At 35.1% G+C, this 27,742-nt stretch overlaps 1 protein-coding gene across 3 annotated transcripts in view; it reads left to right on the top strand.

Annotated features, from left to right (window-relative positions):
- RNF182 (ring finger protein 182) overlaps positions 1-27,742 on the top strand; it is an 82,180-nt gene that overhangs the window by 50,601 nt on the left and 3,837 nt on the right. For all 3 annotated transcript variants that reach the window (XM_074207602.1, XM_074207604.1, XM_074207603.1), the window contains one exon: positions 22,778-22,913. The gene's annotated coding sequence lies outside the window, so the exon portion shown is untranslated. The remainder of the gene's footprint in view (positions 1-22,777; positions 22,914-27,742) is intronic.

Genomic DNA, 27,742 nt, shown 5'->3' with positions numbered 1-27,742 from the left:
ATTTTTTGTTAAAGTATTTGATTGAGTAGAACAAAATATTACTTAAAATATTTTCCTTTAACATGGTATCAATAGTACATATATCAAAATTAGGTAAGATGTCGCAACCAATAAGCTTTTCTTCAAAACCTCTGTATGGTAATATTGATGATGGTGATAATGATAATAATAATAGGATGAGAAAGCATGAATAGAATATAATTGATATCACTGAGAATATCTTTATTAATGAGATAACAGATGCAGTTGAGTTTTAATAGTTTTAATAGAAATTGACTTACAAAGAACACTTGAGTAAGAAAAAAGTTGAGACTATTAGATGCTTCAGTAAGATAATAAAATATAAATACATGAAAAGCATTAGCATACTTGTATGCTATTAGCAAAACTGAGAAAGAAAAGATAAAGAAAGATCATCTGAAATAATAAATGGACTAAATATTTAGGAGTTGACCTACTAAATCACACACATACATGCATGTGATTTAAATGATGAATCAATATTATAAATTAAGTTATAAATGCAACTACAAAGCAATTTTTGTGGCATTAAAGAAAGACATAAATAAGTAGAGAGGTTTTCACTGTCTATGAATAGGCCTTGCCAAGGGTAATCTTATCTAAATAAATTGTTAGATTTGATACTATATTCTAGACAAATGGCCAAAGGTGTAGATTAAAGAATTATTGCAATCCTTCCAACCACTAAAATTCATATGAAGTGACAAAAAGGTCAAATATATCTAAGGAAAGAATGAGAAAAAAGTAGGAATGAAGTATGTGACATTGACAAATTATACTGTAATTTCATTTTCCTGACTTTGACTCCTGATTTTCCAGACTTTCTCTCCCAAGTCCCTTGTGCCAACCCTAACCCGAACTTTGATGTGCTGTTTTCTCCCCCTAGAAGTAAGCTCCTTGAGGGTCAGAGACTATCTTTTTACTTATATTTGTGTTCTAAGTGCTTAACACAGTACCAGAATATAGTTACAACTTAATAAATGCTTATTGATTTGTAAAAAACAATATATCTCAAAACAATAGACTAGACTTATAAAAAGAAAAGTTAGTCACTAAATAGAATAGTTAGATGGAGAGTGAATTATGCACAGCAGTCTATTTTTCAGTAAACTCGAACACAAAGAATCAGACCAAAAAAAAACTATTCAATAAAAATTTCTGGCAAATATGTAGATTAGTTATAGGGAAATAGATTTAGACCAGTATTTGTATAACATACCACAATTATTGCAGTAAAATATAAAAAATTTCACTATAAAATTATAGAAAAAATAATGTCTCTTATAACTATATAAGGGTATTATTTTTAAAATTAGTCACAAAATATAGAATGCCAGAAATTAAAAGTGAATTGTTTTATTATTTTCATTATTATTATGAAAATTAAAATTTTGCTCAAATAAAATACATGTAGCCAGAATAAGAAGAAAAAAGATACAGATCAGGAAAAAAAATGTATGCAATGATGCTGATAAAAAGACTGACATAAAGAATGTCTAAATGGTAGGAAAGAACCTTTTTTCTTAAAAAAAAGAAAATTAACAACTTTCATAAAAGTTTTCAAAAATTGCTAATAATCAAAATGCAAATTATAAAAATTCTTAACAACTGCCATAAAATTGTCAAGGAAATAAAGAAAAAAATTCAATGTTATATAGAGATGCAAGAAAACAGAGTCTAACCATTTTGGAAAACAGTTTGGAATTATTTTTAAAAAGTTCCAAAATTGTTCATACCCTTTGAATCCAGTGACCGTATTAATAAAAAGAAAATATCCATTTATATAAATAGTCATAATTCTTTGTAATAGCAAAACATTGGAATAGAACTATGTCCCTGTTGTTTGATGAAAGATGTGATGTGTGAAGGTATGTCATAAGGGATGGTGGATAGGAAGAATTTTTTTAAATATCAGAAGACTTATATGAGGTGATACACTGTGAAAAAAAATTAGAGCACATATTGTTACAACTGTATGCATTAATAATAAAATAAAAATCATCTTTTAAAAAGTTACCAAGAAAATATCAATAACTATCACTCTATTGAGCTACTATGGTTAGATTAGAGTCTCCTGCTTCCCTTCCCCTTCCATATAGGTTCTTTTACTAAAAGCCAGAGAAACTTTCCCTAAGACTAAGGCTTGATTAACCTTGCTATCTTGGTGTACTCAGATTTTATTGAATTGACTTCCCATTCACCTAATGGTATAAACCCTCACCTTTTTAGAATTGGAGTCCTTCAGACTTGGGGGATATTCCAAGGCAAGGCCTTATGTATGAGTCACTGCACTTTATCCTGGTTACCAGGCATTTTTTTCACAGGAAAGTGGGGGGGGGTTCCCTGAGTTGAATATACTTGTTAGCTATTTTTTTTCCTAGGTTTTAAGTAAATTTCCTTTTGTGAATTGATGAATGACTTGTGGGTATCTTATTTCATCCCATGTTTGGACCTAAACTTAATAGAAAATTGTTTTGGTCAGGCAGAGCCCATCACACCTACTTTTCCTTTTCTCCAAAATTTTTATGAACTTTGTCTATAAATCATTGAAGATTTCTTTGATGAAATGTGAGAAAGAAACAGAGACTTTCTCAAGTGATCTTCTATAAAGACCATTTCTTAGTAACAGAAAATTTGCTAAGAGGTAAAGAATATAATATCCCATTGTACTTATTTTTTTGCTGACTTTCCTAGTATTTGATTTGGAAAAGCAAAACATTGCCATATAGCCTCCTCTTCAATAATGTGACCCCCTCTTAATATCAGAAATATTCATAATTCCAGGAAAGATATGATAAAAGAGTATCTTTGTTTAATAACCTTCTGATTATTAATATCAAACAATGGCATAAAACACGGAGATCTCTATATGTGTTACTATCATGGACCATGATTAGTACTGATTCCAAATGGAAGAGTTCCCTATAGATGAATCTATTTATAGATGACATTATACTGATTGCATCAATCCATTAGCATGTATTAAGTATCAGTGCTAGGGATACTAAGAGAAAAATGAAGCAATTCTGATCCTCAAGAAGACTGATTTTTATAAGGATGAAAACTAGATTCTTTTAAATCTGTAAAAAATGAATTTATGTATGTGTCACCCATACATGAGAGATCCTTTTTCCTATGAATGGCTCCAACTTTGGGCGCAAGTGGACCTGTGCTCAATCTTGGGGGATCTTAACCTCCAAAAAGAGGGATTTTTTTTTTTCATACTCTTCAGCTCATTAGTCATATCCTAGAGTTTTGGACAAAGCATGTAAAATAATAAAGCTTTAGTATGGTTCATGTTTAAGGTTTCTTTTAAAAGTGATTTAACAGGGTCTCATGTAGGAAAGGTAATCAATAGAAAAAGTAAATATTAGGTATTGAACACCATTTATTTCCTTTACCCCAAAAGAAATACAAAACACAATGACTTAAAAGTATGCATTAACAAATGCATGATACATTAAAAAAATAACTTATAGAATCTATTATACTCTTCCAGCAGGTAAAGACAACTTTGTAAGATGACTGAACAGATACTTAACATTCAACCATAGGTTTGTACTTTCAGAGTAACTCACAAAGTTCAAATCTCTTGCCAGCAAGCCCTGGAACATTGCAGAGCTTGTAAAATAATTCTTTCAAAAGTGGTTGGCTTTCCAGGTTGGCACAAACTGGAAAAATCAAAAGTACAAAGAATATATCTTGTCTGAACCATAATATGCAGTTGGAGAGAAAATCCATAGAAATAGACATTATATGTGTATAGGTATGCATATATATGTATTATACATGGAATTACACATAAATATCTTTATCTTAGACAGACAATACATATGGACAACAAACTGGGTTTAGAATTAAACAGGAGGAGGAAAGTACAGTCGACTGTCATTTTGGAAATTTTATGTTGTTGCTGTTCATTATATTAGTCACGTTCAATTTTTCATGATCCCTTTTGGAGTTTTTGTGTCAAAGATACTGAAGTAGTTTGTCATTTCCGTCTCCAGCTCACTTTACAGATGAAGAAACTGAGTCAAACAGGGCTAAGTGACTTGCCTAGGTCACATAGCTACTGAGGCTTGATTTAAACATGGCCCCCCCACCAACATAGACCCTGTACTCAACTCACTGTGCCACCTAGAAATTGTAAATTCTTTTAATATTTTGTATAATGTTTGATCAACCCCAGGTTTCTTCTTGATGCAAATTTATGCTGGAATTTTATATGAGTCAAAAGAAATAGATGAATTTTAAGAAATGAGGCCATCACTCTTATTTTTTTTTGCAAGGCAAACGGGGTTAAGTGGCTTGCCCAAGGCCACACAGCTAGGTAATTATTAAGTGTCTGAGACCGGATTTGAATACAGGTACTCCTGACTCCAGGGCTGGTGCTTTATTCACTACGCCACCCAAGCTGCCCCTATCACTCTCACTTAGAATCACAATCTATTAACCTTTCATAAATTGCATTTCATTCTGGTCATTGTTTTTATGGTAAAGGCAAAGAAATGTTCTGAACGAGCAACCCAAAAACCTCTTGCATGTTGTGCATTATTTCTTATCTTAATGGGATGAATTAAAATTAGGGTTCCTAATCTGCATCTGTGAATTTTATTTTTGTTTTTTAACATTGTAATAATTATTTTTCTCTATTTTATGTATTTTATTGCATTCATTTATTCTGAGAAAGGGTAGACTTCCCAGACTGTCGGGGGGATCACAACATGGAGAAACTTCCTAAAGCCTGAGTTAGAGGAAAACTATAATTTTCCCCTTTAATGTTCAAGAAATTAGTTCCTAGTGTCAGGAAAAAAGCAGTATTTTTAGATTTTGCTTTACTTGATGAAAGACCACAACTCACTATATGTTTTAGTCTGATCAAATGCAGCTCAAAATCTTCTTGTGTCTGTAGCTACTTATACTCTATGGTATTTAAGATGCTAAGATATTATTTTGATATCTGAATGATTTGATCTTAAACTATGACTTATTCTGTGTCAGAAGGAAGAATATCTGTGGGATATTGATATGTAGATTGTACAGTTCCAGCAGTTCACTTTAAGACCAGATCCAGTTGACTCATTTAGTATTTTTCTACTACTGAGTTATAGCTCCAAATCTTAATTAGTGTAAGATTTTTGGCAAACAATCTTAACGGTAATTGTTCCTGGCTTTATATCCAGATTTACCATGCTAAATCTCTAGGGTATTTCCTTGGTTATAGCTTAATGAATAGATTATGATTTCCCACCAAAGTGGACTGATTGGCCAAGTGAAGGGATATTTAGAAGAGTGTGTGTGTCTGAGGAAAGCTGTCTTGGAATTGGTTCTTCTGCTGCCAGGCAACGAGTCGATTTGATTGGTGATGCAGGATGAATTCCTTTAGAGTCTGCTGTTGATCTCTTTGGACCAGTGCTTGGCATCCTGTTGAGCTAATTCATATCTTTGTTACTAAGCTGGGACCTACTGCTATAACACTAAGCTTCTATTTAATGAGAAGTCACAGCAGAAACCTTGGACTTGAGATTGTGTATCACAATTCAACCATTGCTAATAATTCCCAACAGAGTTTTATATAGGATTAAGTGATCTGCATGGTGATCAGCACATTATTGATTTGGTGATCCCTCGTAAGCCTTTATACTTTCTCATTCCATTTGTGAATCTCTTATTGTGCAAATAGCACCTTCCTTGGAGGAAAATGCCACATCTTTCATTGTACCTTTGTTTAAAACCCAAGTTACATAAATAATTTTTAAAAAATACAAGCACATGAACAAGACAAAGTTTATGAAGGGGCTGGTAGGGTATCTGAGAGATGGCAAATGCTTGTAATTTATGGATTGCAAGGGTGGACAGCTGAAAAGGAGAGATTGTTCTGCCTTGATGTTCACAAAGAAGGATGGGGTTACAAATGGCAGTGTTCTCATAAATTTCATTTTGCAGACAGAATTATTAGTCAAAGAATTTAGAATGTCATAAGAACTGATGACCAAGAAAATGTTTAAAGATTGGAGCTCCAAGTTTGTTTAAAAAAGAAGCGAGTGAGTGAGTGAGTGAGTGTGTGTGTGTGTGTGTGTGTGTGTGTGTGTGTGTGTGTGAGAGAGAGAGAGAGAGAGAGAGAGAGAGAGAGGAATCTTAGGTAATATCTCTTAAAAACAGGCACCATTGATAAATGATATGACTATTTTTAAGAGTGAAAACTATGGAGAAATCTATGAAATAAGAGGATGTTTCAGTTTGACGGTCACCATTGGTCCACATTACTAAGAAATATCAATATTTCTCATATGATTAAATATTATTAATGTCAATATTACTAAATAATGACATATTTATATGATATTAATAAAATTAAAACAGCTGATGGATTAATATAATTGTGGGCTAACTGAAGTCCACACACTACCTGCTCTGAAAAATTCCTCAGGATAGTAAAATCTTCAAAAGACATTTAAATATGAAGTCATAAAGAAATGAGTGATCTGGTTTGGAGCATTAGACTGGATATCCAAGGTCCATGATGACAGTGGGAGTTTTATTACCCAGTCAGTATCCTTGACCTGGCTCTCACCAGCTCATTCTATTATTTGTCTCCAGGGTCAGTAAATAACTCTCCTTTACCTCATTCTTGTGAAGATTATGAAATGTCTTCTAATGTGCATTGAACTCTATTGAGAGACCCTTTCTAAGCAGTAGAAAACTCTGCAAGTTTATATAGAAAAAAATTGAATTTAGAAGCTAGCTCTACATGTTTCTTAAGGACTACATGAATATACGAAAGTCTGATGAATAGGGATGATATTCTATAAAAAAATTAAGGGAAAACATCTTTGGGTAGAAAATGGTTTAATTCATAAGGAGAACTCAAAGTAGTATAGTTGGAGCCAGAATAAAAATATTTTAGACCAAAAGGTTTATGAAGAAGTTTTAAGTTCAAAATCTGCGGGTAGAGAAAGATGGCAGCTTGAGGGCAGGAATTCCTGGAATTATTGTGCAAATAGCACCTTCCTTGGAGGAAAATGCCACATCTTTCATTGTACCTTTGTTTAAAATCCAAGTTCCATAAATAATTAAAAAATTTTTTTTAAAAAAACCTCCCTAAAACCCCCAACAATTCCAAAAACTGTCAAATTATGATTCTAGCCAAAACTTAAAGGGGCAGAACCCACAGAAAGACTGAGTGATACAGTTTTCCAGTCCAAGACAACTTAGAAGATCCACAGGAAAGGTCTGTTCTACCAGGACTGGGGGTTGAAAAGAGCTGCAGCACAGCTGGCCCCAGTGCAGCTGGGCTGGAGCAAATCAACTCCAGCCTTCCAGGAACAGCCTGAAAGGGGACCTGGGACCCTGGGGGTGCCTGGGTCTATAGCAGAGAGGGCAGTTTCCAGACTTCTTGGCCCAGGGATTGTCAGGGATGTCAGTGAGAGAACTCTGTGGCATGGAGCCCTGGTCTGTGCTGGCCTCAGAGCAGCCCTGTGGTGGGACTCTGCAGCAGAAGCCTATGGAGACAGCCTGCAGTTCCAGAGAGTTCCCAGCCCACAGATGGTAAGGAGGTGGGGAGCAACTGTAGAAGTCTCTCTGCTCTCCCTGGGGCAGGACTCTGCTGCTTGCTAACATTTAGATACAGGTTTCAGGCTGGGCCCTGAAACTACCATAGTGGAGCAAGGACCCTCCTTACATCTCCAGAGCACAGACAAGAGAACAGTCAGAGCCTCTCATGAGACCTTGGAGGAATTAAGATCCCTGTGGGGTGTTCAACCCCACAAAGCCTTGGAAGTGTCATAAATCAGTCATAGGCTGAGGAAATGAGCAAACACCAGAAAGAGAAGAATCTGACCATAGAAAATTACTTTGGTTCCATGGAAGATCAAAATACACATTCAGAAGATGACAAAGTTGAAGCTTCTGTATTCAGAGCCTCCATGAGAAATAGTAAATGGATTCAGGCAAAAGAAGAGCTCAAAAAAAAAGACTTTGAAAAACAATGTAAGGGAGGTGGAGGAAAAATTGTGAGGAAAAATGTGAATGATGCAGGCAAATCATGAAAACTGAGTCAAGCAGCTTAATGAAAGAAATACAAAAAAATTACTGAAGAAAATAACATGCTAAAAACCAGTTTAGGCCAACTGGAAAAAGCAACCCAAAAGGCAAATGAGGAGAAGAATATCTTAAAAAGCAGAATTGGCCAGCTGGGTTAGGAGATAAACAAAGCTCTCTGAAGAAAATAACTCCTTCAAATGTAGAATGGAGCTAAAGGAAGCTGATGACTTTGTGAGAAATCAAGAAACAATAAAACAATATCAAAAGAATGAAAAATTAGGAAATGTGAAATAGAAAACAGATCCAGAGAGATAATTTAAAAATCATTGGGCTACCTGAAAATCATGACCAGGAAAAAAAGCCTAGCCTTCATTTTTCAAGAAGTAATACAGCAAAATTTCCCTGAGATCCTAGAAGCAGAGGATAAAATAGAAATTTAGGGAATCTACCAATAATCTCCTGAAAGAGATCCCAAAAGAAAAACTCCCAGGAAAATTATAGCCAAATTCCAAAACTTCCAAGTCAAAAAGAAAATCCTACAAGCTGCCAGAAACAAATAATTCAACTACTGTGACTCTACAGTCAGGATTACAAGGGATTTGGCAGCATCTATATTAAGGACTCATAGGGTTTGGAATATGATATTCTGTAAGACAAAAAGAGAATCAACTACCCAGCAAAATTGAACATCCTTTTTTAGGGGGAAAGATGGATTTTCAATGAAACAGGAATTCAGATTTTCCTGTTGAAATGACCAGAGTTGAAAAGAAAGTTTGATCTCCAAGTACAGGACTCAGGTGAAGCATAGAAAGGGTGTATGGGAAGGAGAAATTATGAGGGATTCAATGGTATTGAACTGTGTGTATTAAAGGAAAGTTCTGTGAGGAACGGAAAAGAGAGATAGAATGGGCTAAGCTATTTCACATCAAAGGGTCAAGAAAAAGCTTTTACAATGGAGTGGAATGGGGGAAGGCAAAAGGGAATGAATGAGCCTTCATTCACATCAGAGATGACTCAGTGAAGAAATAACATACAAACTTAATAGGGTATAGAAATCTATTTTACCCTAGAGAAAAAAGAGAGGAAAGGGTTGGGTTAAGGGGAACCAGGGGGCAGGGAGTAGGTGATAGAAGAGAAGGAAGATCATGGGAGAGGGTAATCAGATACAACACACTTTTGAGCAGGGACATGGTGAAAAAAAGAAAGAATAGAATAAATGGGAGTGGGGAGGAATAGAATGGAGGAAAATACGACTAGTAATAATGATTGTGGGAAAACATATTGAAGCAACTTACCTTGTGGACTTATGATAAAGGCAACAACTCACCCCAGAGACAGAGCTGATAGAATATGAACACAGACTGAAGTACAATTTTTTTCTCTCACTTCATTTCTTTTTTTTTTTAGTTTTTTCAAAGCAAGGGGGTTAAGTGGCTTGCCCAAGGCCACGTGGCTAGGTAATTGTTAAGTGTCTGAGGTCGGCTTTGAACCCAGGTACTTCTGACTCCAAGGCCAGTGCTCTATCCACTGAGCCACCTAGCTGCCCCCCTCACTTCATTTCTTGTGAGGTTTCTCTAATTCTTGGTGGTGGGGGAGGCTGGTTTATATTTACTTTCACAAGAAGATTATTGTAATAATAATATAAAATAAATAAACCATAGATTCAAAAAAAATAGAAAAAAGTTTTAAGTTCCAGTTCATTATGATCTAGATTGTTCTAGTTTGATATTCAAAAAGGAGGATGAAGTTGCACATGACAAGTACTCTCATTAATTTCCTTTTGGTAATAGAATTATTAACAGCAGGAGTTCCCCTCTTACCCCAGAATACTCATAGATTGATTCTTTGACATAAAGATAAAGAAAAAGGTAAAGAGGATTTAGACAGTGAATGCTTCTGTTATTTTAGGTTTGAGACCTTTTTTATTCTTATCAAGGGCTTGATGACATGTTGTAATAACTGACAAATACTGATAGACTGGTGATTGATCCAGATATAATTCTTCCAATTGAAGGAAAGAAATATTTTTTAACTATTTGGAGAGAATAATCAGAAAACAAAAGATTGTATTCCTAGTATTTGAAATGTATGTTGATTTCCAAGTTGGAGAAGGATATAAATATTTGTTAAACACCTAATAAGCATTGTGCTAATTGCTTTGCAAATATTATTTTATTCCTCACCTTTTCTGCAGAATCAAATAGAAGAAAAAGGAATAAGTCATCTGAGCTGACTTTTATAAAGAAACATCATGAACTTAGCTGTGTATCCAATTGATGCATGACTTGCTTACATAATAGCAACTGAATATAATTGATACTGTTAATTACCACACCCCACTAGCCTCCTTCACATTTAAAGTTATTACAAATTTCCATTTTTTCCTCCAGGACAAACATAAGAAATTTAAGGGAATTACTGTATACTAGACAATTAAACTCTTTTATAATAACTTGACCATAATAGTAATACAGAAATAAGGAATCATGACTGACAATAAATGCAACAGAAATTTTGATCATATGGGGAGTATCACAGATAAATTAATTATTGAAAAGCAGTATTTAAAGCAAATTTGAGTTATTTAAACTAATTAAAATGTTTAGAATGAGATTTTAAAATTAGCTGCTACATTTGCTATCAAGAAATGAATATCCAAAAACCATCTCCTGGACAATTGGCAAAGTGGTCAACTTTTGGCAAGTGAACAGAAGTAACATAGCTTACTTAGATATTTCTTGATACTTTGAAAGTGAAAAATCTTTTTGCAGAATAGTCAACTTCTTGTGTTTAATTGTGGAGTGACTTTAATAATGCTTGATTTTTTAAAATAATGAATTCTTGTCATGCTAGGGATAGGAAAATTTTCTTTTTTAATTTAATATTTATTGATTCTCATTTTGTACCAATAATGTTTTTTATAAATTAATAAAATATTCTTGTTTAAGAGTAAATAAAATACCCCCTCCAACCAAAAATATAGACTCCCTTGAGCGATAAAGCAAAGGGGAGAGAAAAAAATTAGAATTAAAAAAATAATAGTAATAATTGTAGGTATGGCCAGGTGGCGCAGTGGACAGAACACCAGCCCTGGAGTCAAGAGCACCTGAGCCCATATCCAGCCCTGTACACCCAACAATCACCCAGCTGTGTGACATGCAAGCCACCCCAACCTCACAGCCCTGCAAAAACCATAAAAAGAAAAAATACTTAAAATAAAATAGTAATAATAGTAGGGGCAGCTGGGTGGTAGACAGAGCATGAGCCAGGAGCACCTGGGTCCAAATCCGGCCTCAGACACCCAACGATCACCATGCTATGCAGCCCCAGGCAGGCCACCCAGTCCCATTTGCCCTGCACCCCCCCCAAAATAATAATAATAATAATAATAATAATAATAATAATAATAATAATAATAATAATAATAAATGTGGGCCTGCTAGGTGGTGTAGTGGATAAAGCACAGGCCCTGGAGTCAGGAGTACCTGGGTTCAAATCCGGTCTTAGACACTTAATAATTACCTAGCTGTGTGGCCTTGGGCAAGCTACTTAACCCCGTTTGCCTTGCAAAAACCTAAAAAAAAATAATAAACAATGTGCTTCAGTCTGTGTTCCAACACCATCAACTCTGTCGTGCGTGGATCACATTCTTTATGATAAGTCTATCACAAAAGTTACTTCCATATTTTTCCACCATTGCCATTGCTAATTGCAACTCCCTCCTTTCGTATTTCTCCACTACCATGTACTGTATTTTCTCTCTTCTTTCACTCTGACTCTGCTGTAGGGTAGATGAGTGGCACAGCAAACAGATCCCTGGCCCTGGGGCCAAGAGCCCCCATACCACTCCTTAGGCCCAGAATCTACTGGGCCCTATGGTCCTGGACAGGCCATCCAATCCCAGCCCCTTGAAAGAAGTAAAAAAGAAAATGTGTTATATATGACCACTCTCCCCACCATGGTCCATCCTCGCCTCCTTCATTCACATCCCTCCCCCTTCCCCCTCCCCCCTCCTTCTTACTCCAGATGTCTATACCCCATTGAGTATATATGCTGTTTCCTCTCCTAGCCACCTCTGATGAGAGCAAAGATTCCCTCATTCCTCCTTGCCTTCTCCCCTTCCATATCATTACAATAGCTCATTGGAATAAAGAAAAATCTTATTATATGAAATATCTTGGCCTATTTCCCCCTCTCCTTTTTCTTTCTCCCATTACATTTCCTTTTTTCTATTGACTCCATTTTTACACCATATTTTATCTTCAAATTCATCTTTCTCCTGTGCTTCATCTATAAAAATCTCCTTCTACCTGCTCTGTTAATTGAGAAGGTTCATATGAGTATTATCAGTGTCATTTTTCTGTACAGGAATACATCATCATTAAGTCCCTCATATTTTCCCCTTCTCCTCCATTCTCTATGCTTCACCTGAGTCCTGTATTTGAAGATCAAACCTTCTGTTCAGCTCTGGCCATTCCAACAAGAACATCTGAAATTCCCCTGTTTGACTGAAAGTCCATTTTTCCCTCTGGAAGAGGACATTCAGTTTTGCTGGGTAGTTGATTCTCGGTTGCATTCTAAGCTCTTTTGCCTTCCAGCATATTATATTCCAAGCCCTACCAGCTTTTAATGTAGTTCCTGCTAAGTCCTGTGAGATCCTGTTTGCAGCTCCACAATATTTGAACTGCGTCCTTCTGGCTGCTTGTTATATTTTCTCTTTGACTTGGGAGTTCTGGAACTTGGCTATAATATTCCTGGGGGTTGGTTTTTTGGGATCTCTTTCTTGGGGGTATCTGTGGATTCTCTCCATTTCTATTTTTCCCTCTGCTTCTAGGACATCAGGGCAATTTTCCTGTAGTAATTCTTTGAAAATGATGTCAAGGCTCTTTTCCTGATCATGAATTTAAGGTATTCCAATAATTTTAAAATTGTCTTTCCTAAATCTGTTTTCCATATCAGTTTTTTTTTCAATGAGATGTTTCACATTTTCTTCTAATTTTTCATTCTTTTGGTTTTGAAGTATTGAGTCCTGATTTCTTGTAAATTCAGCAATCTCCCTGAGTTCTATTTTTTGTCTGAAGGATTTGTTTTCCTCAGAGAGCTTTCTTATCTCTTTTTCCATCTGGCCAATTCTGTTTTTTAAAGCATTCTTCTCCTCAATAACTTTTTGAACTATTTTATCCATTTGACCTAAGCTGGTTTTTAGCATGCTATTTTCTTCAGCATTTTTTTGGATCTCCTTGACTAAGCTGCTGACTTCATTTTCATGTTTTTCCTGCATCTCTCTCATTTCTTTTCCCAGGTTTTCTTCTAACTCCCTCATTTGATTTTCAAAGTCTTTTTTGAGCTCTGTCATAGCCTGAGCCCAATTTCTGGTTTTTTTTGGAGTCTTTAGATGCAGGAGCTTGTGCTTCCTCATCTTCAGACTGAGTGTTTTGATCCTTCTTGGGCTCACAGGCAAAATATTTCTCAATGGTGTTTCTCTCTCTTTTTTTTTTTTTTGCAAGGCAAATGGGGTTAAGTGGCTTGCCCAAGGCCACACAGCTAGGTAATTATTATTAAGTGTCTGAGACTGGATTTGAACCCAGGTACTCCTGTCTCCAAGGCCAGTGCTCTATCCACTACGCCACATAGCCACCCCAATGGTGTTTCTCTTGTTTCTCTGCTTGCTCCTTTTCTCAGCCTTAGCGTGTTTTGGGGGTGCTTCCTGAGCTTTTGGGACATTCTCACAAGAGTCTCAGTGTGTGAGGCTCTGTCCTCCCTCCTTGTCTGTGAATGACCATATGCACCCCACTCTGCCACAGGGCTGAGGTGGGGGGCCCTGCTGTTCTATGGGGGGGCCTGGACTGTAATTAGGATCTGAATGTGGTGAGAACCCCAGAGTCCTGTTCCAGGGGTAGAGGACAGAGCTCTGCAGTCTCTCTCTTCACTCCCTGCCCTAGGTTCATTGGGCTCATGCCCTGGGGGCTCCTGCTTAAAGGCTCTTCCTGCTTCTGTTTCTTGGATCTGGACTTCCTAGGCCACACTGCTGGCTGTGTGCTTGCTCTGGCAGAGGTTCCTCCCCCTCCTGTTGACCCAATTTGTGCTTGGTGCTCCCCGGGGCGTAGATCAGGTAACTCCCCTGCTGCTGTGAGCCATGGCTCCCAGCACCCTGGGACTGCCTCTGGGAGGCTGAAGTTCTCTCGCTCTGGTGGGCCACCCTTCTGGCGGCTGCCTCTCCAGCCCTGGGGAGCAGAGCCTTTCTGCTCTTTTCCAGGTTACCTTGAGTAGGAGAACTACCTTACTGGGTTCCTCTGTGGGTTCTGTCTCTCAAAAATTTAGTTAGAGTCCTTAGTTTAGAAGTTTTATGAGACAGCGCCTAAGAGAGGATCCTCTCTTGTCACCGTCTTGGCTCTGTCCCCCTGATAGGAACATTTTCAGTTTTCCTTGTACTTATCAAGGAAGTTACTGGATAAGAGATTTGGAGGTATTCCATCCACCTTAAGTATTGATTTGCAACAATACCAAGATTATTGATGAATAATAATGAAGGTTAAAGAGTAGCGGACAAACTAAGAGAGCTATAGTTGAATCCTGAAAAACAAAGTAATTTTCTTAGAAAAATAAAATGATCAATTGTTTTAAAATGTTTACTGATGATCTAAAAGAAGTTTTGGAAAATAATAGAGATACATGATTATAGAATTTGACCAAAAGAGAGGGCGAAGGAAATACATGCTTACATACATATATACATTTATATGATATAAATATATATTTTTATTTAATTTGTTAAATATTTCCCAATTACATGTAAAATTACATGTAAAATCCTTCTTGCCCCTTCTCTACCCATTGAGAAGGCAAGTGATTTGAGAAGTCATGTAATAGCTATGTTCTAGGAAAAACAAAACAAAACAAAACCACACATACATGCACAAAACAAAAAAAAAATAACGTATGATTCAATCTGCATTTGGAGTTCATCAGATCACCCTCTGGAGGGCAATAGCATTTTTAGCATAGATACTTTGAAATTGTCTTGGATCATTGCCTTGATCATTACAATATTGTTGTTGCTGTATACAGTGTTCTTGTGGTTTTGCTCACTTCACTTTGCTTCAGTTAATATAAATATTAGGTTTTCCTGAAATTTTCCTTCTTATCATTTCTTATTACACAGTAGTATTCTATTGCAATCATATATATATGTATGTATTCAGACATTCCCCACTTGATTCCCATATTGAACCATCCCCTCAATTTCCAAATCTTAGCTGCCACAAAAAGAACTTCTACAAGTATTTTTGAACTAATAGATGTTTTTCTTTTTCTTTGATCTCTTTGGGATACAGACTTAGTAGTAGTATTGTTGAATGAAAGAGTATGCAAGTTTTATAACTTTTTGGGCATAGTTTCACATTTTTCTCTAGAACAGTTGTACCAAATCACAAATCTACCAACAATTCAAAAGAATCCCAATTTTTCTACATACCCTCCAGCATTTATCATTTTCCTTTTCAGTCATATTAACCAATCTGATAGGTATGAGATGATACCTCAGTCATTTTACTTTGCATTTCTCTAATCAATAGTGATATAGAACAATTTCTCATGGGACCATGATAGCTTTGATGTCTTCTGGAAATTGCCCATTCATATCTGTTTTACCATTTGTCAACTGAGGAATGGCTAGCATTTTAATAAATTTGACTCAGTTCATTCTATATTTGAGAAATGAGGCCTTTATCAGAGAAACTTACTATAAAGTCTCTTCACCACCCCAGGTTCCTGTTTTCTTTCTAATTTCCTGTAATTAGAATTATCCATTTTACTTCCCATGATGATTCTCTCTCTCTCTCTCTCTCTCTCTCTCTCTCTCTCTCTCTCTCTGTCATAAACTCTTCCCTTATCCATAGATTTGATGTTTTCCTCTGCTCCTCCAATTTACTTATTATATTACCCTTTAAGTCTAAATCATTTGTCTATTTTGACCTTATCTTGATATAAACTATGAAATATTGGTCTATGCTTGTTTCTTTCAGGTTTCTAACTATTCCAACAATGTTTGTTGAAGTGTGAGTTCTTAGCCCAAAACTTAAATCTTTAAATTTATCAAACACTAGATTACTATAATTATTTACTACTCTGTAGTATTTCACTAATCCCCCACTCTGTTTCTTAGCCAGTACCAGATTTTGATGATTAGCACTTTGCAATGTACTGTGAAATCTGGTATTGCTAGGCTGCTTTCCTTCGTATGTTTTTATTGATTCCTTTTTTCCTAATTATAATTATGTGGTAGTTTGATTGATTTGGCACTGAATAAGTACATTAATTTAGGTAGAATTGTCATATTTATTGCTTTACCCAAGCCTACTTATGAACAATTAATATTCTCCAATTGTTTAGATTTGTCTTTATTTGTGTGAAGAGTGTTTTACAATGGTGTTCCTCTAATCCCTGGATTTGCCTTGACAGATAGATATCCAAGTATTTTATAACCATCTGCCATTATTTTAAATGGAATTTCTCTTTCTATCTCTTCCTGCTGGTTTGTGTTGACAGAAATACTGATGATTTAATGAGGGTTTATTTTATATTTTACAACTTTGGTAAGGTTATTGTTTCAACTAGTTTTTTAAAATTGATTTTTAATTGATTTTTATTGGTTCCTCTGATCTCTCTCCTTAAGTATGCCATTATATCATCTTCCATTTCCCCTTCCCCACTTTTAGTTCTTTGGGATATAGACCTAGTATTGATATTGCTGCATCAAAGGGTCCAATCTTTGTTTTTTTATTTTCCCCAAGGTGGTGTGACCACTTCAAAACTCCATTAGTAGTTATAGCTAGAATATTTTTCTTTAAAAATGTTTAAAACACATTTTAAAATATTTCATTTTTTCTAATGATGTGTAAAAATAATTTTTAACATTATAAAAAAATTTGCCAATTTCCTCTCTTCTCCTTTCCTCTTCCCTGTGCAGGCAAGCAATTTGATATAGGTTTTATACATATGTAGTCATGCAAAACATATTTCCACATTAGTCATGTGAAAGAAAACACAGACCAGAAAAAAAGAAAAAAGAAATAAAAATGGCTTTTTGATCTGCATTCAGACTTCATCATTTCTTTCTCTAGAAAGCATTTTTCATCATTTGTCCTTTGGAATTGCCTTAGATCTTTGTATTTACTTTTATAAATCTTTGTATTACTGAGAACAGCTAAGTGATTCACAGTTGATCATTGTACAATACTGCTGTTCTTGAGTACAATGTTATCCTAATGAGTTAGCATTTCTAACACAGTTAAATAATAGTGGTGATAATGAACATCCTTGCTTCACCCTAAATCTTATTGGACAGGCTTTAAGTTGATTCCCATTAGAGATAATGCTTGTTCTTGGCTTTAGATATACATTACTTATGTAAGAAGACTCCATTGATTCGACTATGCTTTCTAGTGATTTTAATAGGAATGGATACTGTATTTTATCATGAGCTTTTTCTTTACCTATTGATATAATCATGGCTTTTGTTGATTTTGGTATTAGTTTGATCAATTATGCCCAAATATTGAGCCAGACCTGCATATACTGTATGCAGGTATAAATCCTACCTGGTTATATAATATATGATTTTTGTAATATATTGTTATAATCTCCTTGCTAGTATTTTATTTAAAATTTCTACATCAACATTCATTTTGGTCTATAGTTTTATTTCTTTGTTTTTACTTTTTCTGATTTAGGTATCAAAACCTATTTATTTCATGAAAAGAATTTGGTAAGCATCTTTTCCTATTTCTTCAAATAGTTTATATAGTATTGGGATTAATTGTTTATCAAGTGATTGGTAGAATTCACATGTAGATAGATCCATTTGGACCTGGAGAATTTTTTCCCCAGGGAACTCACTGATGGCTTATTCATTCTTTTTTCAAGTTAAGCTTATCTAATTATTTGTTTTTCCTATTCTGTTAATATAGTCCATTTGCATTTTGGTTATTTATCCATTTCTCTTAAACTCTGTGAGTTTTCCTATTAGGAAGAATAATTCCTTATAATTACTTTAATTTCATCTTCATTGGTGGTTCATTCACCTTTTCTTTTAATACTTCTATTTGGTTTTCTTCTTTTTTTGTAAAAATCAAATTAACATAATATAGTTTTATTTTTTTAATTCAATTGTTTTTTGCTTTCAATTTTATTAAACTCTTCTTTGATTTTCAGGATTTCCATTTTGGTTTTTAATTGGAGATTTTTAACTTGTTCTTTTTCTGTTTGTTGCTAAATTCACTGACCTGCTCTTTCTCCCTTTTATTAACATATGGTGTTTAGAGATATAATTTTTCTTTTAAATACTACTTTGGCAGCATCCCACAAATTTTGGCATGTCTCATTATTGTCAGTCTTTTTAATGAAATGATTGTTTCCATAATTCTTTTTGACCTATTCATTCTTTAATATTAGATTATTTAGTTTCCAATTAATATTTAATCTGTTTCCAAGGTTCTTTATTGAATGTATTTTTTTTATTGTTTTATAGTCTAAAAAGGGTGCATTTAACATTTCCGCTTTTCTGAATTTGATTATGAGGATTTTTTTTAACATGTATACATGGTCAGTTTTTGTGAAGGTTCCATGTACATCTCAGAAAAAGTTTTATTCCTTTCTGTTCCAATTCATTTTTGTCCAGAAGTCTATCATATTGACCTTATCCAAGAGTCTATCTATCTCAATTTCTTATTTATTTTATGAAAAGATTTATCCAACTCTTAAAGGGAAAAGTTCAGTATTCCCACTAGTATAGTTTTACTGTCTATATCCTCCTTAACCTTTTCTGTAAGAATTAGGATGCCATGCCATTTGGTGCGTTTAAATTTAGTATTGATATTACTTCATTGTCTATTGTTCCTTTTAGCAAAATATAGTTTCTCTGCTTAATTAGATCTGATTTTGCTTTTGTCTTGTTTGAGTTCATTATGGCTACTCCTTTTTTACTTCAGTTGAAGCATAATGGATTCTGTTCCAGACCCTTATTTCAATTCTCTGTGTATATGTCTACTGTTTTAAGTATGCTTCTTCTTGTAAGTTATTGTTGGAATCTATTTTCTAAAACATTTTGCTATCCACTTCTGTTTTATGGATGAGTTTATCCCAGGCACACTCACAGGTTAGGACTACTAACTATACATTTTTCTCCATTCTATTTTCTTCTGTTTTTCTTTCTCTTTATCAAACTCTCTCCTCTAAAATTTTTGTTTCTGATTACTGCCTTTTTAAACTCCCCCTCTCTTCTCTTATTTTCTTCACCTCCTTTTCCCCTGTTGAATAAGATACATTTCCATACTCAGTTGATTGTAAATATATATATTTTTCTCTTTGAGCCAATTTTTCAAGCATTGCTCCCCATTTCCTCTCTACTATAAAAGCTCATCGTTTGTATGTGAGATAATTTCCCCCATTCTTCTTTCTCTTTCTTCTTTCTCATCAGTCCATTTTTTATAGTATCCCAACCTAATCAATTCACTCCCATGTCTATGTAGAATCCTTCTAATTGCCCTAATAAATGATAAAAATTTTAATGGAACCTTACATCATTTTTCCATATAGCAATGTAAACAGTTTAACCTTATTGAGTCCCCATATGATTTCTCTTTTATGTTTACCTTTTTTATGCTTTTTTTGAGTTTTGTATTTGAAAGTCACATTTTCTATTCAGCTCTGGTCTTTTCATCAGGAATGCTTGGAAGTTGATATTTAATGAAATAGAGGACTTCCAATTATATTCTCTTGAAAGGATTACATAGTTTTGCTGGATAATGTTATTCTTGGTTGTTATCCTAGCTTGTTTACCTTCTAGAATAGCATATGGAAGTGCTAAATCTTGCAAGAGCCTAACTATAGCCCCATAATATTTGAATTGTTTCTTTCTGACTACTGGAAATATTTCTCTTTTATGTGGAAGCTCTGAAATTTGACTCTATTATTTTTGGGGGTTTTTATTTGGGAATATACTTCAGAATGTGATCAATAGATTCTTTCAATTTCTTTTTTATCCTTGTTCCACTATGTTAGGGGCAGTTTTTCTTGATAATTTCTTGAAACAAGATATCTAGAATCTTTCTTTGATCATTGCCTTCAGTTAGTTCAATAATTCCTAAATTATCTCGCTTTGATCTCTTTCCCAAGTCAGTTTTTCCAGTGGGATATTTCACATTTTCTTCTATTTTTTCATTCTTTTGACTGCCTACAAATATATATATATATATATATATATATATATATATATATATATATAAGATATCAAGAAACAATGAAACAAAGTCAAAAGAATGAAAAAATGGATCTGCTTCAGTGAATTTTTTGCTTCTTTCTTTTTGGTTAATTCTGCTTTTTGAAACTGTTATTTAAATTGGTGAATTATCTTTTTTTGCATCTGTCCAGTTTTGTTTCTTAGGATATCATATCATCAGTATTTTTTGTGCCTCTTTTACCAAGCAGTTAAATTGTTTTTTCCCCCTTAATTTTCTTTCTTCACTCTCCTTTCATTTACTATAATTTTTTCTTTTCTAGGAATTTTTTGTTCACTTTGTGTTTAATAAACAATTTTTTTTTGTTGAGACTCAACTGTTTTTACTATGCTGTTTTTTGGCTTTATTGACTTATGATTTGTTTGATCTTTGTCAGCATTATGGTCATTTTTTTTGTTTATTTACTCATTTTTCTACCTTATCTCTTGATTAAACTTCATGTAAAATTTGGTTCTGTTCTCAGCATGGGGTAAAGGGAGGGGCACTGTCCCAAGCTTTTTTGCATTGCTTCTTTTAAAGTTAGTTCTAGGGGTTTGGAAGTTGCTGCTTACAAAGTGATGTGACTGGGGGAGGGTAGTGTGGTCACTGTTCTCCTTGTACTATGATTCTTACCCAGAAAAGACTATCGGCCCCTTGATATTGGAAGTGATGCTGCTCCTATGTACCCTTGCTCCCTCATGACTGAAAATGCTCTGCCTCATCTTTGAACCATGACCTAGAAGTGAATACAAGAACTAGATTTGCCCAAACAGTATCTGACTTGGGTCCAGTGCTAACACAAGGATCTACTGTAATCTCATTCTGACCAGTTGCCAGGTCCTCGTGCCGTCTCTGGCTTGAGAGCTCCTGGAGCTGCTGAGCTTCTGTTGCTACCATCTGGTCACACCATTGGTTTTTCAGATTTCTCCTTCCAACCTCCTAAGTTGTCTTGGTCTGGAAGAATGTCTTACCCCGACCTTTTATTGACTTTGCAACTCTTGTTGGTAATGTTCATCTGTTTCTACTCCATTACCTTGGCTCCACCCCTGGAAGGCATAAATTAACATTCTGGTAAAATAAATTTGGGGATACAAAAAATTTATTTTTAAATTAGTAAAATTTTACTTTCTCTTCTTCTCAGTTAAAAAAGGGGAAAAAAACCCATAAAATTTCTTTGGCAAATATACTTAAGTAAACAAATTCCAACATTGGTTGTGTACAATATACATATGAACACAGATAAAATTTTGAACCCTGAGTCTTATCACTTCTTAGGATGAAAAGTATCATGTTTAATATTTTTTTTTTAAGAATTTTTGGAATGGGCAGCTAGGTGGCACAGTAGATAGAGCACCAGCCCTGGAGTCAGGAGTACCTGAGTTCAAATCTGGCCTCAGACAGTTAATAATTACCTAGTTGTGTGGCCTTGGGCAAGCCACTTAACCCCATTGCCTTGCAAAAATCTAAAAAAAAAAAGAATTGTTTGTAGGTAATTGCATTAATCAGAATTCCTAAATCTTTCAGAACTATTTGTCTTTGAAATTATTGTATTATTGTTCTGGTTTTGCTCACTTAACTCAACAGTTTGTACAAGTCTTTCCCATGATTCTCTGAAACATTCCTTTCATCATTTCTTACAGCATAATAGTAGCCTTTACATACCACAATTCCTCCAACCATTTTGCAATTTTTGGGCAACCCTCCCCTTTCCTATTCTTTGGAAAAATCTGTTTTTGAAGGAACCCATCTTTTTTTTGGCTAACCTTCATAAAGGAAATGTCCTGTTTCCCTCTTTGCTGGTTAGATCACATCTGGAATGTTTCATTCAGTTATGGATGTCAAATTTTAAGGAGGTAGAAAGTCAGGTTTATGAAGGATTTTGAGATCATTGGATGAGAATCAGTTAAAGAAACAATGTTTAGACTGAATAAGGGGAGAGACAAAGTGGGTAAATGATTTCTGTCTTCAATATTTGAACAGCTTTTATGTATCAGAAGGTTCTGTTAGTCTCAGAAGGCAGAATTCAGAGCAGTTGTAATAATAACTGACATTTCTAGAACTCTCTGTAATTATTATCTTCTGTAAGCCTCTCAACAATCCTGGGTGTTAACTGCTACAGATACTGTTATCATTTTACAAATGAAGAAAATGAAGCACAGATAAGTTGTGTCAGAAGAAAGATTTGACCTCATAGCTTTCTGAATCCAAGTTAAAAAAATCAATCTATTCCTTCTTTTTTACCTCTTAGTATTTAGAAGTTATAAAGAGGCAGATTTAGCTTGATTAAAGGAAGAACTTTCTAATGAGCAAAGCTTTTTCCTTTCACTAGAGGTTGCTGAGGAAATGGATTCTGAATTAGTTATATGTTAGTCTCATAGCTCTCTTAGGTTCCTTACAACTCAGAGATTTTCTTATTCTAGATTTTTGTGTTGTTCCAGGAGGAGGTGTTGCTTGCTAAAGGCTAAATTTTTGGGTATGCCATTGAAGTTCTGGCCAAAGAAGACCCTTGGTCACTCACTGCTGGAAGTAGCACTCTCAGAGATCTTTCTCCATGGAATGTTTCAAAATAACAAAGTGAGTATGCCGGACATTGACCTGTTAACTAAATAAAAGAATTTTATGTTTGATATCTGAATACTGTGAAATATCTCATTAGCAGTCCCCTCTCTGGAATGTTTTGGATACATAAAATTGTAACAACTATAACTACCAGGTACTAGAGCAATATGGTACTTATATTTCAGCAAAAAACATTTTTTGAAAGGTAACAGCTCTTTAGGCAAGAAAAGAAAGATAATCTTAATTAAAGATATTACCAGTGTCAGTAAGCTAAACGTAGACCTTTTTGATGGTAGGAAGAGAAACAAAAAAGCAGTAATGTCACCAGTAAAATCTTGGTGGTAGCACAGTGGGTAGAGCTCAGGGCCTACAGTTAATGAAGATCTGAGTTCAAATCCAATGTCAGACACTTAGTAGCTGTGTGACCCTTTACTGCCTTTCTGCCTCAGTTTCCTCATCCATAAAATAGAATTTTTGCAAGGAATATATGAGATTATACTTGTGAAGCACTTAGTAAACCTTAGAGCACTATAGAAGAGTTAGCTATATGCCATTGAAATAATTGTGAATATTCTGGGATCCAAATATTTCACATACAAATATGTAGGAGTTTTGTTCATATGTATTCTGTATATCTTGTAACTGAGCTAAGACTTTGAGGTACCCTGTATATCTGCTTGCATATCTGATCAATCATTGTCTCTCTTTCTCTGTCTCTCTGTTTCTTTCTGTATTTGTCATTGTCTCTTTGTTTTTCCCTCTCTGTTTTTCTGTCTCTCTCTCTTGCCCTGCCTGTTTTTCTGTCTCTTGTATATTCTACATGTCCATACATTTTTCATTCTTTCTCCCACAAATCCCTCCTTCTCTTCTGACTCAATCTCCCTGATAACACTGGGAACCCCTGCTGTTGCTACCCTGGGATTTTGGGAGGGAATTTAAGCTTTTGGAGAGGGGAAGTTGGATCTGACACAGTAAGATCATGTGGTGCATTAGGATCATTGTGACCATGGGTCAGTCAATAACCATTAATTGAGCATCTCCTGTGGGGCAAGCTAGCTCACAATCAAATTTGAATGAGGAAGACAACAAACAGTAAATTTTGTAGAGATGAGCTATGTGTCAGATAAAAAGGAAGCAATTCACAGAGGGAAGGCACCAGAATTAGGAAGGCTTGGGAAAGCCTTTTTGTAGAAAGTGAGATTTCATTGGGACTTGAAGGAAGCCAGGGAAGCCAGGAGGTGGAGACGAGCTAGAGCATTCCAGGCATATGAGACAGCATGTCTTGTTTATCGAAAAGTAAAGAGGCCAGTATCCTTGGATTGAAGAGTATGTGACAGGGAGAAAGATATAAGAAAATTGAGGAAGAAATATAGGAGGAGACTAGGATGTGAAGGGCTTTGAACATGACATGGATTTTGTGTCTGATCCTGAGGCTGATAGGGAACCACAGTAGTTTATTGGGCAGGAGTGTAACATGGTCAGACCTATATTTTAGAAGTCACTCTGGCAGCTGAATGGAGGATGGATTGGAGTGGGGAGAGCCTTGAGGCAAGCAGCCTATTGCAAGAAGTCAGATGCAAGGGGTCTGCCCTGGAGTGGTGGCAGTGTCAGGAGAGGGAAGGGAGATAGTGCTCAGTCATCAGTAGAGGAGGTGGTAATGGGGATGGACCACTTTTTCCTGTCCCCCACCCATGAACCCTAGGTGCAATAGAAAATGGACACTGATAATTTGGTACCCATTTGCCAGACGCTGATGCCATGTAAAATGGGTGTAGGACCAGGACCAAGATCAGGAGACCAAGTCATGAATAGGAAGTACGGAAACATAGAATTGATGGTGGTCCACTAGATCAAGAGTCAGGGGTTTTGCTTCTGTGTCATCAGTCAACATATGGTTGGTGAATTAACCTGTTTCATGGATGGTCATTATTTTTTATATGGCAGTTACATGTATATACACACATATGTATGCACATATATACATACATACATATATATATATATATATATATACTTACCCATTGTCATTCCTCAGTTTCCTGTATTTACCAGTTATGTGTCTTTTTTCTTTTAATATGCAGAAAATTTGAAAATTTCAGAGTGACTTTGCTCTTCTGAGAACATCTCCAGCCAGCCATCTGTTACATGCTTAGTGAATATAATCTCTATTTTAATATCAGCCCAAGACAAAAGTAAACAAGGTTCTATAAAAATAATTATCATGCATTAAAGAGCCAAACATATATGACTTTTGGATTATACAGTTGTCTTGGATTAGCTCCTTTCCATTAATGTACATCATGGGAAGTGTTGTTGTTGTTGTTGTAAAGCTTAAAGGACCTTTTAGTCCAATCTCGTCATTTTACAGACAAGGAAACTAAGACCCTGAGGGGTTGAATGGTTTCCTCAAGGTTATATAGGTATCAGAGAAAGAATATGAAGCCAGAACCACTGACTCCAACACTAGTACTTGTTCTACTGTATTTCTCTTGTCTCCTTAATGATCCATGGAAAGCTTTTAATTCCAAACTGACTGCCCATTGCCATCCAGCAGGGTTCTGGCAGCCCTTCCCTATTATCGCTTGGTGTGTGCTCAGAAATACAAATGAATTGTTTTATTTGCCTAAGCAATGCATAATTAAAAGGCTAAATCTGCTGCTAAAATAAATCGAATATTTCAATGTCAGATAGAAATTACCTTAGTTTTTTTTCCCCCAACCACCTCATATCTTTGTAGCCTATTTTTAAAGAAAACTGGGAGTTGACTAGATGTTTGACCATATATTCAAAGTTAGTAATGATAAAGGACATTTTATTTTATTCATTTTTTTTATGTTTAGTATAAAACTACCTAACTAGAAAAAGATCTCAGAATTTAAAAGTGGAAGGAACCATAGGTATTACCTTGTACAGGCCCCTCTTTTTTCCTCAAAACTACCCTACTTTTTTATTTAAATATTTATTTTTCCAACTATATGCAAAGATAGTTTACAACAATCATTTTTGGCAAGATTTTGAGTTTTATATTTTTGTCCTTTCCTCCTCTCCTTTCTCTTGTGACAGAAAGCAATCTAATATAGGCTCTACATCTATATTCATGCTAAAAACAGATCCATATTAATTATATTGTGAAAGAGAATCAAATACAAATGGAAGAAAAAATTAGGGAGAAAAAAATGACATAATATGTAAGATAACTTTTAAAAATTGAGATAGTAAGCTCTGGTGTACATTTAAACTCTATAGTTCCTTCTCTGAATATGGATGGCATTTTCCATCACAAGTCCTTTAGAATTGTCTTTAATTATTGTTCTGCTGAAATGAACAAGTCTATTGTCATTGATTATCACCCAATGTTGATATTAGTAAATACAGTGTTCTGGTTCTGCTCATCTCACTCAACATCAGTTCATGTAATTTTTTACCAGGCTTTTCTGAAGTCCCATCCCTATGATTTCTTCTAGAACAATTATATACCATATATACCACAATTTGCTCAGCCATCACCCATTTGATGGTCATCCCCTCAATTTCTAATTCTTTGCCACTATGAAAAAAAGCTGTTATGTACATGTGGTTTTTTTTACTCTTTATTGTGATCTCTTTGTCAGCTCCTTCTTTTTACAAAAAATGAAACCAAGAACCAGAAAGATTCACCCATTTACTAGTGTACAACAGCTACTTAATGGCAATACCAAGGCTCACACATAGTCCTTTTTCTTTCAACTATGAAATGCTATCTTAGTCTTCTGTGTGTCACTAAGCTATGACTGTTTAGGGAAAGGATGAGAATAGACCTGTGATTTCTTTGGGATATGAAATTCAATTTTCCTATTTTTTAAATAAATTATTATAAATATTGAAAACGAATATTTATTTATTATTCCTTATGTGTTTTATTGGGGCATTTACATAGCATGACGTATAAGACACTGGGCCTGGAGTAAAAAAGACCAGAGTTCAAATGTGACTTTAGATATAATAGCTCTGAGACCTTGGGCAAGTCACTTAACTAACCCTGCCTGCATAAAACTGGAGAAATAAAAAGGCAAACCACTCCAGCGGCTTTGCCATGGAGAACCCCCAAGTAAGGTCATGAAAAATAGACATGGCTGAACAGCAGCAATAAATGTTTTATATTGAGAGGAGAAAAATCCTTCTATTAAATTCAGATCAGTATCTTCTTTGTAATTTATAATCATACAGAGTTGACTGGGATAGAGAGGTTAAATAACCTGTTTGGGATTGGTCATAGCTTGTATATGTCAAGAAGCAATACTAGAATTCAGTTCTTGATTCTGAGGCCAAATTTACCCTTATATATGTACATATATTTCCATTCTTATGATTGTATGTATGTGTGTATTTTTTCTCTTCTTAACTAGGGTTATCTTTGCCAGCTTCTCCTTGCTTATAAGGATATCTTATGTTCCATTCTTGATTAGGTGAATGAATGAATATACAGGCAGTTAGGTATTTAAGAATATTCCAGAATGTTCATCTCCATTCCATCCTGTTACTGAGTTGTTTTCAGTCATGTCCAACTCTTTCTGACCCCACTTTTTTTTGGCAAAGAAATTAGCATGTTTTACTATTTCCTTCTCCAGTTCATTTTACAGATGAGAAAAACTGAGGCAAAGAGGGTTAAGTGACTTGCCCAGAGTCACACAACTAACAAGTTTCTGAGGCCACATCTGAATTCAAGTCTTACTGACTTCAGGTCCAGTGTTCTCATTGCTCTACCTAGCTGTCCCTCCATTTCATCCTAGAATATCTCTAAACATTTGCCTGAAAGAGCCCTTTCTTTTGAGGACTGTAAAGCCCTATAAGACCCTATTTGGACC

Source organism: Macrotis lagotis, chromosome X, assembly GCF_037893015.1.
Source record: "Macrotis lagotis isolate mMagLag1 chromosome X, bilby.v1.9.chrom.fasta, whole genome shotgun sequence".
Lineage (NCBI taxonomy): Eukaryota > Metazoa > Chordata > Mammalia > Peramelemorphia > Peramelidae > Macrotis > Macrotis lagotis.
The sequence above is the reverse complement of the archived record's forward strand: the minus strand, read 5'-3'. Positions and strand labels throughout refer to the sequence as shown.